This window comes from Pan troglodytes, chromosome 2 (genome assembly GCF_028858775.2).
Source record: "Pan troglodytes isolate AG18354 chromosome 2, NHGRI_mPanTro3-v2.0_pri, whole genome shotgun sequence".
Lineage (NCBI taxonomy): Eukaryota > Metazoa > Chordata > Mammalia > Primates > Hominidae > Pan > Pan troglodytes.
The window spans coordinates 51916890-51929332 of record NC_086015.1 but is presented as its reverse complement, the minus strand read 5'-3'; the positions used below and the strand labels follow the sequence as shown (position 1 = coordinate 51929332).

At 43.1% G+C, this 12443-nt stretch overlaps 1 protein-coding gene across 47 annotated transcripts in view; it reads left to right on the top strand.

The window, feature by feature from the left end:
• The window catches only part of MAP4 (microtubule associated protein 4), a 232064-nt gene that overhangs the window by 175690 nt on the left and 43931 nt on the right, over positions 1-12443 (top strand). The gene's annotated exons all lie outside the window — the stretch shown is intronic.

Sequence of the window (12443 nt, the reverse complement as noted above, 5' to 3'; positions counted from 1 at the left end):
CACACCTATAATCCCAGCACTTTGGGAGGCCGAGGCAGGCGGATCACCTGAGGTCAGGAGTTCGAGACCAGCCTGACCAACGTGGAGAAACCCCATCTCTACTAAAAATACAAAATTAGCTGGGTGTGGTGGCACATGCCTGTAATCCCAGCTACTTGGGAGGATGAGGCAGGAGAATCACTTGAATCTGGGAGGTGGAGGTTGCAGTGAGCCGAGATCGCGCCACTGCACCCCAGCCTGGGCAACAAGAGGGAAACTCCATTTCAAAAAAAAAAAGAATCAGTATAAAGAAAGAGGCCTCTTTTTTTTTGTTTTTTTTTTTTAATCTTTTTTCCTGGTACATGTCTCTAGATATGACTCGTTCTTTTTTGATAGCTGTATACTATTTCATTACATAGGTATATACTAATGTATTATAGTACTTTTTTTTTTTTTTGAGACAGAGTTTTGCTCTCATTGCCCACGAAGGAGTGCAATGGCATGATCTCAGTTCACCGCAACCTCTGCCTCCTGGGTTCAAGTGATTCTCCTGCCTCAGCCTCCCGAGTAGCTGGGATTACAGGCATGCACCACCACGCCCAGCTAATTTTGTATTTTTAAAAGAGACGGGGTTTCTCCCTGTTGGTCAGGCTGATCTCAAACTCCTAACCTCAGGTGATCTTTCTGCCTCAGCCTCCCCAAAGTGTTGGAATTACAGGTGTTGAGCCACCGTGCCTGGCCAGTACTTCTTTACTGATGCACATTTAGGTGTTTCCCAACTTTTTTTCATTAGAAATATGGTACATAAACTATCTTTGTATCTATAGGATGTCATCTTCATGTGTGTGCGTCTGTGTAATAAAAAGGGGCTCCGGAGTAAGAATCTCTGGTTTGAAGAATATGTATTCATAATTTTGATGGGTGTTCCATATTGCTCTCTGTAGGCCTACAGAGATGTCCCTTGTAGAGAAAGGTACATCTCTACTCCCACCCTCAACATAGACAAATACCTGTTTCCCTGCCTTTCTCTACTAGTGTGATTTTTTTTTTTTTTTTTTTTTTTTTGGTTATGTGTACTGATCTAATCGGTGAAAAATTATTTCATGGCATAGATTTTGTGTGTGTGCTGTTTTTTGTTTTTTTGTTTTTTGAGATGGAGTTTCACTCTTGTTGCCCAGGCTGGAGTGCAATGGCACGATCTTGGCTCACTGCAACCTCCACCTCCCAGGTTCAAGCGATTCTCCTACCTCAGCCTCCCTAGTAGCTAGGATTATAGGTGCCTACCACCACACTCAGCTAATTTTTTGTATTTTTAGTAGACCTGGGTTTCACTATGTTGGCCAGGCTGGTCTTGAACTCCTGACCTTAGGCGATCCACTTGCCTCAGCCTCCCAAAGTGCTGGGATTACAGGCATGAGCTACCATGCCTGGCTGTGTTTTATTTTTTTTTAATGACTTCTTCATGTATTAACAAGTTTATAAAAGCCAATCCATGCTCTGAAATTATGAAAATATTTTCTTTTCTCTTCTATTAATATTTTTCATTTTAAATTGTTGGCCAATCTAGAATTTGCTTATTTGTTTGTGGGGTTTTTTTTGTTGTTGTTGTTGTTGTTTTGGTATGTTTTGTTTATAAGGTTGTGAGGCAGGGTTACTTGGTCATCCCACCATCGTGTTTATAATCGATCTCCCACTGAACTGCCACCTTTGTCATACCCTAAATTTCTGCATGTATTTGGTCTATTTCTGGACTTTCTTTCCTGATCCATTGATCTTTCCACCAGGCTTCCTAATATATTTTAATATCTAATAGGGCTAGCCCAACCCCTTGCCCTATTATTCTTTGTCAGAGTTGTCCTATTCTTATTTTTTAGTTTTGTAGAAGAAAAATTAATCCACTCAATATTTTTCTTGAAGTCACTGTTTCTAGCTTATCGTAGGGAGAGTTTATGTCTTGCATATCGAGTTTTTCTGTCGAACAGCATAATGTGTTCACGTTTTGTTAGTCCATCACTGGTGTTTATCTTTGTTCCTCACTTTGAATCATTCATGTTAACTGCCCTGCCCCCATATTGCTACCAATTCTCACATATCTTGTTCTCATTCGTCTTGTGGTCAAATGGTGTCACCCATGGTTTCCATTGTTTGGACAGTAAAGATATTACAAATGGTGTTGGCCGGGCACAGTGGCTCACACCTGTAGTCCCAGCACTTTGGGAGGCTGAGGTAGGCAAATCACTTGAGGCCAGGAGTTCAAGACCAGCCTGGCCAACATGGTGAAACCCCATCTCTACTAAAAATACAAAAAGTAGCCACGCATGATGGTGCATGCCTGTAATTCCAGCTACTCAGGAGACTGAGGCAGGAGAATCGCTCTCTTGAACCCAAGAGGCAGAGGTTCCAGTAAGCCAAGATCACAACACTGCCCTCCAGCCTGGGCGATAGAGTGAGTGAGACTCCATCCCCCGCCCCGCCCCTCTCTAGCCCCCCGCCCAAAAAAAAAAGATATTATTAGTGGTGTTAGTAAAAATAATAGTACCTCTAACTAATCTGGGTGTTAATAATAATAGCACTGGCCAGGCGCAGCAGATCACCTGAGGTCAGGAGTTCGAGACCAGCCTGGCCAACATGGTGAAACCCCATCTCTACTAAAAATACAAAAATTAGCTGGGTATGACGGCGCACGCCTGTAATCCCAGCTACTCAGGAGGCTCAGGAGAATTTCTTGAACCTAGGAGGCAGAGGTTGCAGTGAGCCAAGATCGCACCACTGCACTCCAGCCTGGGAGACAGAGTGAGACTCCATCTCAAAAAATAATAATAATAATAATAGCACCTACCACCTATTGAGTTGATTTTATTTGCCTGGTTATCTGGAAATAGGTAAATAGATCATACACACGCACATAAAATAACACTATTAAAGATTATCTCCATTTTTCAGGTGAGAAAGTGGAGGCTGTCAAGGTCACATAGCTGGTGAAGTGCCAGGGTTAGAATTTGAATCCAAGTCTTTATGTTTCTAAGATCCATGCTTTTCTTAGACTTGCTTCAGAAGCTTCTGGAAGTTTCAGGTACTTAAAAAGAAAAAGATGAAGGTTGACAATTAGTAAACATAAAATAGACTTTTTTTAGTATCTAGGCACTAAACACTTTTCTACTTGGAGAAATAAAGATACATCATGAAAACATAAACTGTGAATTAGAGGTTAATTTAGGATTAGAATCTAGGTCTTTTGACTCTGTCTAGCATTTTATTGTCCAGAGAGAGTCTGTGTTTGATTTATTTACGTGTACTTTTTAACACCCAGCCTAGAGCTTTATATATACATGATGCCTAATGACTTTTTTTGAATTATAAGTGAATTATCTTTTTGCTGATCTTACCCTGTTTAGAAGTAGGGAAAGTGAATATATTGCCAAAGTCTCTTCCAGCTTACTGTTTGCTCTACTGTTATTTTTTCATGCTGCTGTCAAATTTAGGGAAACTTTAACAGAAGGTTTCTTTGCATACTATGCATGTTCTTCCAGGCAGGGAAGATTAATGCAATACATCAGGAAGTCTAAGCTCAACTTTTCAGAAAAGGACTTTTTTTTTTTTTTTTTTTTTTTTGAGACGGAGTCTCGCTCTTTCGCCCAGGCGAGAGTGCAGTGGCGCGATCTCGGCTCACTGCACGCTCTGCCTCCCAGGTTCACGCCATTCTCCTGCCTCAGCCTCCCGAGTAGCTGGGACTACAGGCGCCCACCACTATGCCTGGCTAATTTTTTGTATTTTTAGTAGAGACGGGGTTTCACCGTGTTAGCCAGGATGGTCTCGATCTCCTGACCTCGTGATCCGCCCGCCTTGGCCTCCCAAAGTGCTGGGATTACAAGGGTGAGCCACTGCACCTGGCCAGAAAAGGACTTCTTATGGGATTGTGTTTTTTGTGAAGGGAAGCACAAACTTGAAAGGATGATCCACATTAGATTCCAGTACCCGCTCCATGTTAGTTGTTCCCCTGGAAACCAAGTAGAACTGTGAGTGACAGTGTACTTGCTATGCTGCTACTGTGAATGGGACAGTTTGGGATCCCTGTAAATAGGCCCTCCCTTTGCCATAGTGAAGCCTGGTCTTCTTATAATCTGGCTTTCATTTCTTTCTTCAGTTTGCTTGAGCTCATCAACTGTCTACCAGCAGCTGGGAATGTCAGTTTATGGTGAGAAACTCTCTTGGTGTGAAACTTGAAGTAATTTATAAACCCAGAATTCTAACAGTTTCAAGGCCCTTGTACATAAATAAAATATGCTCAGCAGATGAAAAAACCATTTGTTATCTTAGAACTTGCTACTATTTTACAACTGGAGAAGTACCCATTTGGTAATGTCTTGTCTTAACTGTAGTGCCATTTGTGAAGTTCCTTTCCTCATTACTCTCACCCCACTTGCCCTCTGATTCAACTGGCTTCTTTTTTTTTTTTTTTTTTTGAGACAGAGTCTCCCTCTGTCGCCCAGGCAGGAGTGCAGTGGCACAATCTCGGCTCACTGCAACCTCTGGCTCCTGGGTTCAAGCAGTTCTCCTGCCTCAGCCTCCTGAGTAGTTGGGATTATAGGCACGTGTCACCACGCCCGGCTAATTTTTGTATTTTTAGTAGAGATGGGGTTTAACCATGTTAGCCAGGCTGGTCTCGAACTCCTGACCTCGTGATCCACCCACCTCGGCCTCCCAAAGTGCTGGGACTACAGGCATGAGCCACTGCGCCTGACTCCACTGGCTTTTTTTTACTACCATGCTGATGAAATTTATTGGGACTAGTCACACAACTAAAAATAGCTACCATTTATTGAACCTTACTATATACTCATTGCCATCCTAAACTCTTAACCTCCAAAAAATACTGTGTGGTCATTACCTTGTTTGAGCCAGAACATTTAAATATTCTTTGAAATGAATCAAGCAACAATTGATTATCCTACTTTGTTTTGTTAAATTTGTATTTATTTTTTTGAGACAAGGTATCACTTTGTCACCCAGGCTGAAGTGCAGTGGCATGATCACGGCTTACTACAGCCTCGACCTCCCAGGCTCAAATAATCCTCCTGCCTCAGCCTCCCAAGTAGTTGAGACTACAGGTGTGCACCACCATACCTGGTGAATATTTTTTGTAGAGATAGGGTCTCACTCTGTTGCCCAGGCTAGTCTCAAACTTCTGGCCTCAAGCAATCCTTCCTCCTTGGCCTCCCAAAGTGCTGAGATTCTAGGTGTGAGGCACCATGCCTGACTTGAATATCCTACTTTAAAAGAAGCTTCTTCCCCTCATATTCCCTCACCCTTCACTTGTACCCTCTGGTTGACAAATAGCATTGGGGGATTCTGAACACACTGTTAAAATAAAAACTTAGTTTTGATTTACAGTATTGCAGATATAGTTATTTCTTTAAGATATGGAGGTGACAGTAAGGGGGCTTCCATTCTTTTTTTTTTTTTTTTTTAAATAGGGTCTTGCTCAGTTGCCCAGGCTGGGGTGCAGTGGTACAGTCTCAGCTGACTACAGCCTCCGCCTCCTGGGCTCAGGTGATACTCCCACCTCAGTTGCAAGTAGCTGGAACTACAGGTGCGTGCCACCATGCCCGGCTAATTTTTGTATTTTTTGTAGAGGCTGGGTTTGGCCATGTTGCACAACCTAGTCTTGAACTCCTGAGCTCAAGTGATCCGTCCACCTCGGCCTCCCAAAGTGTATAAACATTGCCTATTGCTCTGCAAATAGCGGACACACAGCATGATTTGTACTTTTTAGTATTTAGTTTATTCATTCATTCAGTAGATACCAAGTGACATTACTCCTACTCTAAAAATAGACTAATAAAACACATTCTATACTCTTCAGAGATTCCAGGGTGGAAAACAGACAATTTTCCTCTAGTAAGAGAAGTTTACTCCTCTGAAAAAGGATAGAAGTGTGAGCTAGATCCTATGGAAATACAGAGCAGAAAGGGACTAAGTTTTCCTACAAGACCTAGAGAAATCTTCACACAGGAGACTCTGAAAGTATGGCTAAGAGTTTGCTGAGCAAATTAAGGTAAAGAATTCTAGGGGACAGCTGTGTAAAGGCATGCATAGTGAAGTGCAGGTGCATGGAATAAAGTCAAGTTTGGGGAAACAGGGACATCTGTTAAACATTTTGAGATGAAATTGGGGAAAAGAAAGTAAGCTCCTAAAGGATCCTAGGGGTATTGTGTGCCTCTAAAAGCAGAAGATCTTAGATTTTTGCTTGAAGAAATGGGTTATCTTTCTACCTAGTTTAGTTGGATGATTCTCTTTTCTTTTGGGGAGGGCTAAGGGAGGGTCCATACTAGACTTAAAAGAACAAAGACTTGATATTTCCAAGTTGTAGTTTTTAGAGTTGTTGTTGTTGTTGTTGTTGTTGTTGTTTTGAGACAGTCTCCCTCTGTAGCCCAGGCTGGAGTGCAGTGGCGCCATCTCGGCTCACTGTAATCTCCACCTCCCAGGTTCAAGCGATTCTCCTGCCTCAGCCTCCCAAGTAGCTGGGACTACAGGTGCACACCACCGCACCCAGCTAGTTTTTGTATTTTTAGTAGAGACGGGGTTTCACCATGTTGGCCAGGCTAGTCTCAAACTCCAGACCTCAGGTGATGCACCTGCCTCAGCCTCCCAAAGTGCTGGGATTACAGGCCTTAGCTACCATGCCCGGCCTTTAGAGGATTTCTTATCCGTAAGCATTTTCATGTCTTTGGTTCACATAAATCAGATTATTCGCCTCAGCTTATTCATTCTGTCTGTTTGCTTCTCATCTTTTTTTTAATCAGGGAGAATCATGATTTATTTTCTTGAGTTAAAACATGAGAAATGTTTCTAAAATGTAGACTATGGTTTCTGAAATAGTTTTACCTTTATGTATGTATGTCTAAACACTTGGAACGTTTACTTCCAGGGAAGAAACTAGATTATAACTTGACAACTTTACCTTTTATTAACAAGGAGTGAGTGTCATCAATCATTGTTAATAGTAGAATTATTGACTTTCATTGTAATGATAATTGTTTCCTGGAGGCAATAACTGGGAACAGTTGGTCAATCTGGAAAGTAGTGTTGCCTTGGTAACTGATAAGAAAGAATGCAGAGAAACTAGTTGTCTGTCATGTATAAAAACCAAGGCCCTGAACAGGTTAAATACTAACTCCAAGCACAAGGCTAAAACAGAAATATCTGCCAGTACATGTACTGGGATTAGAGACCTGCAGGCTTTGCCAAGAGTCCTGGAAACCACCTTCTGCCCAGACACACAGGAATCCATGCGCTTTCTTCAAACTCAGACAGAATGGAATAGAACTTCACAATATTTAGCTCAAAGGACATTCCAGATCACCGCCTCTTGGGTTGGGTTGAAGACAGCTTTAATGATGGAACGGATCAGGTCAAATGATGCAGATGCAGTGTAAAAGGAAACTACCCATCCTTTCACTGAGCAGATCTTTTTTGAAAGCTTATTTACTGTGAGTCAACCACTGTGCAGTGCACCCACATGGCACAAATGCACAGTTCACATTCCTACCTTCTAGAAGCTCCTGGGAAAGTCATATAAATAAAAGATTACAGTGTGGTTTCTAAATTCTAAAAAGAGATAGAGTATTATGATAATATAAAGAACTCAGGAGGGGTTCAAAGAGACTTTGCAGAGGTGAGTGAGTAGGAATAGGACCTAGAGGCAAGGGGCCGGGTGCGGTGGTTCACACTTGTAATCCCAGCACTTTGGGAGGCTGAGGCAGGAGGATCACCTGAGGTTAGGAGTTCCAGATTAGCCTGGCCAACATAGTGAAACCCTGTGTATACTAAAAATACAAAAATTAGCTGGGTGTGGTGATTAGCTGGGACACCTGTAATCCTAGCTCCTGGGGAGGAAGAACCTAGAGACAAGGAATCCCAGTGGCAGCTGAATCGAGGACTTAGTCCTTCTGGTTCTTAAGTGTGTTTCTTTTTACCTAGGCAGGCTCACCCTTTTCAAACTTCATGTATTTATCTCATCCACCAACTTGATATAATTTTACAGTGGCTGGGAGATTGGAGTTTCTTGCTGTGGCTATTTCCTGTGGATAAATCTGCATCCCTGATTGAGATTATGTCTGTAATTCTTATTTGGACTGGAGTACTGAACTGGCCATTCTCAGGGTGTTTTGTGGGTTGTTTTGTTTTGTTTTTAAACAAGGTCTCTGTCACTCAGGCTGGAGTGCAGTGGCGTGATCATAGTTCACTCACTGCAGCCTCAGACTCTTAGGTTTAAGTGATCCTCCTCCTTCAGCCTCCCAAGTAGCTAGTACTATGGGCATGCACCACCACACCTGGCTAAAAAAATTTTTTTTCTTATTTTTTTTGTATAGATGTGGGTCCTGCTATGTTGCCCAGGCTCTTGAACTCTTGGCCTCAAGTGGTCCTCCCACCTAACCCTTCTAAAGTGCTGGTGTTACAGGCGTGGGCTACTATGCCCAGTCTTTCTTGAGTTTTACTAATTATTCTATACTAGGGTTTCCCCATCATTTGTCATCCAGGTGGCATTCACCTCATTTGGGGTGCAACAAAGCCATTAATTCTTCTTCCATTTAATATCTTTGTATACCTTGCAAAAGCAATAGTGTAATCTTTTTTTTTTTTTTTTTTTGAGGCGGAGTCTCGCCCTGTTGGCAGGCTGGAGTGCAGTGGCGCGATCTCGGCTCACTGCAACCTCTGCCTCCCAGATTCAAGCAATTCTCCTGCCTCAGCCTCCCGGGTAGCTGGGACTACAGGTGCGTGCCACCACGCCCAGCTAATTTTTGTATTTTCAGTAGAGACAGGGTTTCATCACGTTGGCCAGGATGGTCTCGATCTCTTGACCTCATGATCCACCTGCCTCTGCCTTCCAACGTGCTGGGATTACAGGGGTGAGCCACCATGCCCAGCCTAGCGTAATGCAACTAGAAGCTACTCTGTCCCTTCCCCTCTATAAAAGCGTCTGGTTCTCTGCTTTTTCTTAGTGAGGCTGAATCTGTCTTCCTACTCAGAAGCCACATGAAAGGAAACTTACAGTGCTAAGGCACCATAGAAAGATATTAACATAAATCTAAGTTCTCTTAAGACTGGAAATTAGAAACAGAAGTTTGCTAAGGAATAAGTCACCCACATCTTACTCACTCTTTGCATAATTAAAGCAGGACCATTCTTTCTTTTTTTTTTTTTTCCCCCCCGATATGGAGTCTCACTCTGTCGCCTGGCCTGGAGTGCAGTGGTGGGATCTCAGCTCACTGCAGCCTCCACCTCCCAGGTTCAAGCGATTCTCCTGCCTCAGACTCCCGAGTAGCTGGGATTACAGGTACCTGCCACCACGCCCGGCTAATTTTTTGTATCTTTTTTTAGTAGAGACAGGGTTTCACCATGTTGGCCAGGCTGGTCTCGAACTCCTGACCTTGTGATCCGCCCGCCTCGACCTCCCAAAGTACTGAGATTATAGGCATGAGCCACTACTCCCGGCCTCAAACAAGACCGTTCTTAAGATATAAAGTAAACACCGAAACCAAGTGCATTGCCTCTTTTTCTCCCTTATTTCAAACACGCGTTTGCTCCCCTAAACACACATACATACACACACATGTGTATGCATACTGTGTATTAATTTGGGAGTTTTGGAGTGATCACAAAAGAATTAAATTATAATTCCAAATTAAAGTTTGAAGTACTTCAATGATCACAAAAAAGATACATTGGCCGAGCGCAATGCCCACAGCTGTAATCCCAGCACTTGGGGAGGCCGAGTTGGGCAGATCACCTGACGTCAGAAGTTCGAGACCAGGCTGGCCAACATCGTGAAACCCTGTCTCTACTAAAAATACAAAAATTAGTCAGGTGTGGTGGTGTGGGCCTGTAATCCCAGCTACTCCGGAAGCTGAGGCAGGAGAATCGCTTGAGCCTGGGAGGCAGAGGTTGTAGTTAGCCGAGATCACGCCACTGCACTCCAGCCTGGGCAACAAAGCGAGACCCCCTCTCAAAAAAAGATACATCAAAAAGGAGAGTCATCTAGTGACTAAGATTAATTTTTGCTCAGCGGTTTGGGAAGACTGGCAGTCAGAAACCTAGCATCTTCTTTGTGGCTTTTCCATTAAGTTTTCACCATTTGATCATGGGCAAACCACTTTTTTTCTCCGGACACCATTTTGTTCCTCTATAAAATGAGGGGTCTGTTAGGGAAGCCCCAGCATTCTGACTCTGTACTGTCACACATACTTTAGTGTCTTTGCAGTACTGTTGATGGATATAATGGACCCTTGTCCTAAAAGGGATTCAGGGAATAGGTTATTTACTTTCCTTAGGCAGTGCCCCAGATTTTGAAATTTAGCTTTTCTTTTTCTCTTATCTGTTAGTGATTGCAATTACGATTTATATGTTGTTTCTTGTGAGTAGTAGTGGTTGTTTTGTTTTGTTTTTGTCTGTCTTTACCAGAGTGCAGCAGTTCTCCAGTCCAGGGACTTAGGCTTTCTCACTTTTGTTGTTGTTGTTGTTATTATTACTACACATCAGATTCCCTATAGGGAGTAGGAAAACCTACTTCATATATATATATGTACAGTTTCTTGGTTGTTTTTTTGTTTGTTTGTTTGGAGATGGAGTTTCGCTCTTGTTGCCCAGGCTAGAGTGCAATGGCATGATCTCCACTCACTGCAACCTCTGCCTCCCGGGTTCAAGTGATTCTCCTGCCTCAGCCTCCCGAGTAGCTGGGATTACAGGCATGCGCCACCATGCCCGGCTAATTTTGTATTTTTAGTAGACACGGGGTTTCTCCATGTTGTTCAGGCTGGTCTCAAACTCCCAACCTCAGGCGATCCTCCCGCCTCGGCCTCCCAAAGAGCTGGGATTACAGGCGTGAGCCACCGCACCCGGCCTTCTTGGTTGTTTTTTTAAAGCTAGCATCAGTAGATACATTATGTATTTGTGTGTTTTAACTACTTTGTCAAATGCTTTTTATATATATTCCCTCAATCCTCACGGCTATGTGTTTTGTTGTACTCAGACCCCTGGGTGACCACCAAACTTATCTGTATGCCTGAGCACCTGGCTGACATGATGTCTTGGGTACTCGCCCCTTCTATGGGCTTGAACTTCTTGTTCTGACCGCCCCCCTCCCCAGATTGCTTCTTTCAACTCTCTGTCTCCTGAGCCTTGTAACTATGAAGCCAGTGCTTGGCCCAGTTGCTAGATGTTGACCTCATAATTATATTTTTTCAGTTTGACCACATTTCTGATCTATACAGTATGAACTGTAGTCTGGAATATGCACTTCTTTGTGCCTGACTAGCTTCATTCTTCTGGTTTCTGCTCTTGGTCTTTTGGCTGGTTCACATTTTGCAGTCTGCTGTTTATGGATAGAATTACTGAGGCAGAATATGTGATATCTGAAGGTAGCAGAGACCTGTAATTTTAGTTATTGCCTTAGCTGTTGGGTAGGGATGAACTAGTGAAGTGGGTCTGGGTAGGCTGGCCAGAACTAAAAATAATTTGGCTATAAGGAACAAGTTTCTATGCTTGTTCTTTGCCTTGGTATTTTCCGCTTCTTCAGAATATAAGGGCCAACTACCACTTTCTTCAGACATGCTGCAACGTCCGCCATGCCCAGTCATGCCTCTGCCAATAGGCAGCACTCCCGCATGAGACAGAAAGGTTACTGAAGATACTGCCTAGTGGAGTCCCAGGTTGAAGTCATACTTTGAGCTGGACATAGCAGTGGGCCTGTGATTACTTGAATAGCTGTTTCAACTTCAGAAGTGAAAGTGGTAAAACTGAATCCAAGAGCACCTTAAAGATTCCCCTCCTTTTATAGAGGAAGAAACTGAAGCTAAGAGCAGTTAAATGAATTTCTAAGACTCTTAACTATTAAGTGACACAGATTTTAAAATCTGGCCTTCTGACTCAAAGTCAAATTAATTTTTCCCCACCATGTCAGTAAATTGAGGGTGTATATGTGTGTGTCGTTTGTGGGGGGTGACTAGTTTACAGAGAATGGGGTTGTTGAGGCTTACCTGATTTCTAAGGTATTTTCCAGAGTTTTCCTCTGGTATATTCAGACTGTATTACAACAATATCTTCCTCACCCCCTTTTTTTTTTTTTTGGACAGGGTTTCCTCTCACCCAGGCTGGAGTGCAGTGATGTGATCACGGCCCACTGCAGCCTTGACTTACTGGGCTCAGGCAATTCTCCCACCTCAGCCTTCTGAGTAGCTGGGACCACAATTGTGTATCACCATGCCCACCTAAATTTTTGTACTCTTTGTAGAGACAGGGTTTTGCCATGTTGCCCAGGCTGGTCTCAAACTCCTGGGCTCAAGCAATCTGCCCACCTCATCCTCCCAAAGTGCTGGGATTACAGGTGTGAGCCATGGCACCCAGCCATCTCCAGACTTTCATAATTTTCCTCACATATTGTACATACTTAATTATATTATTCAATT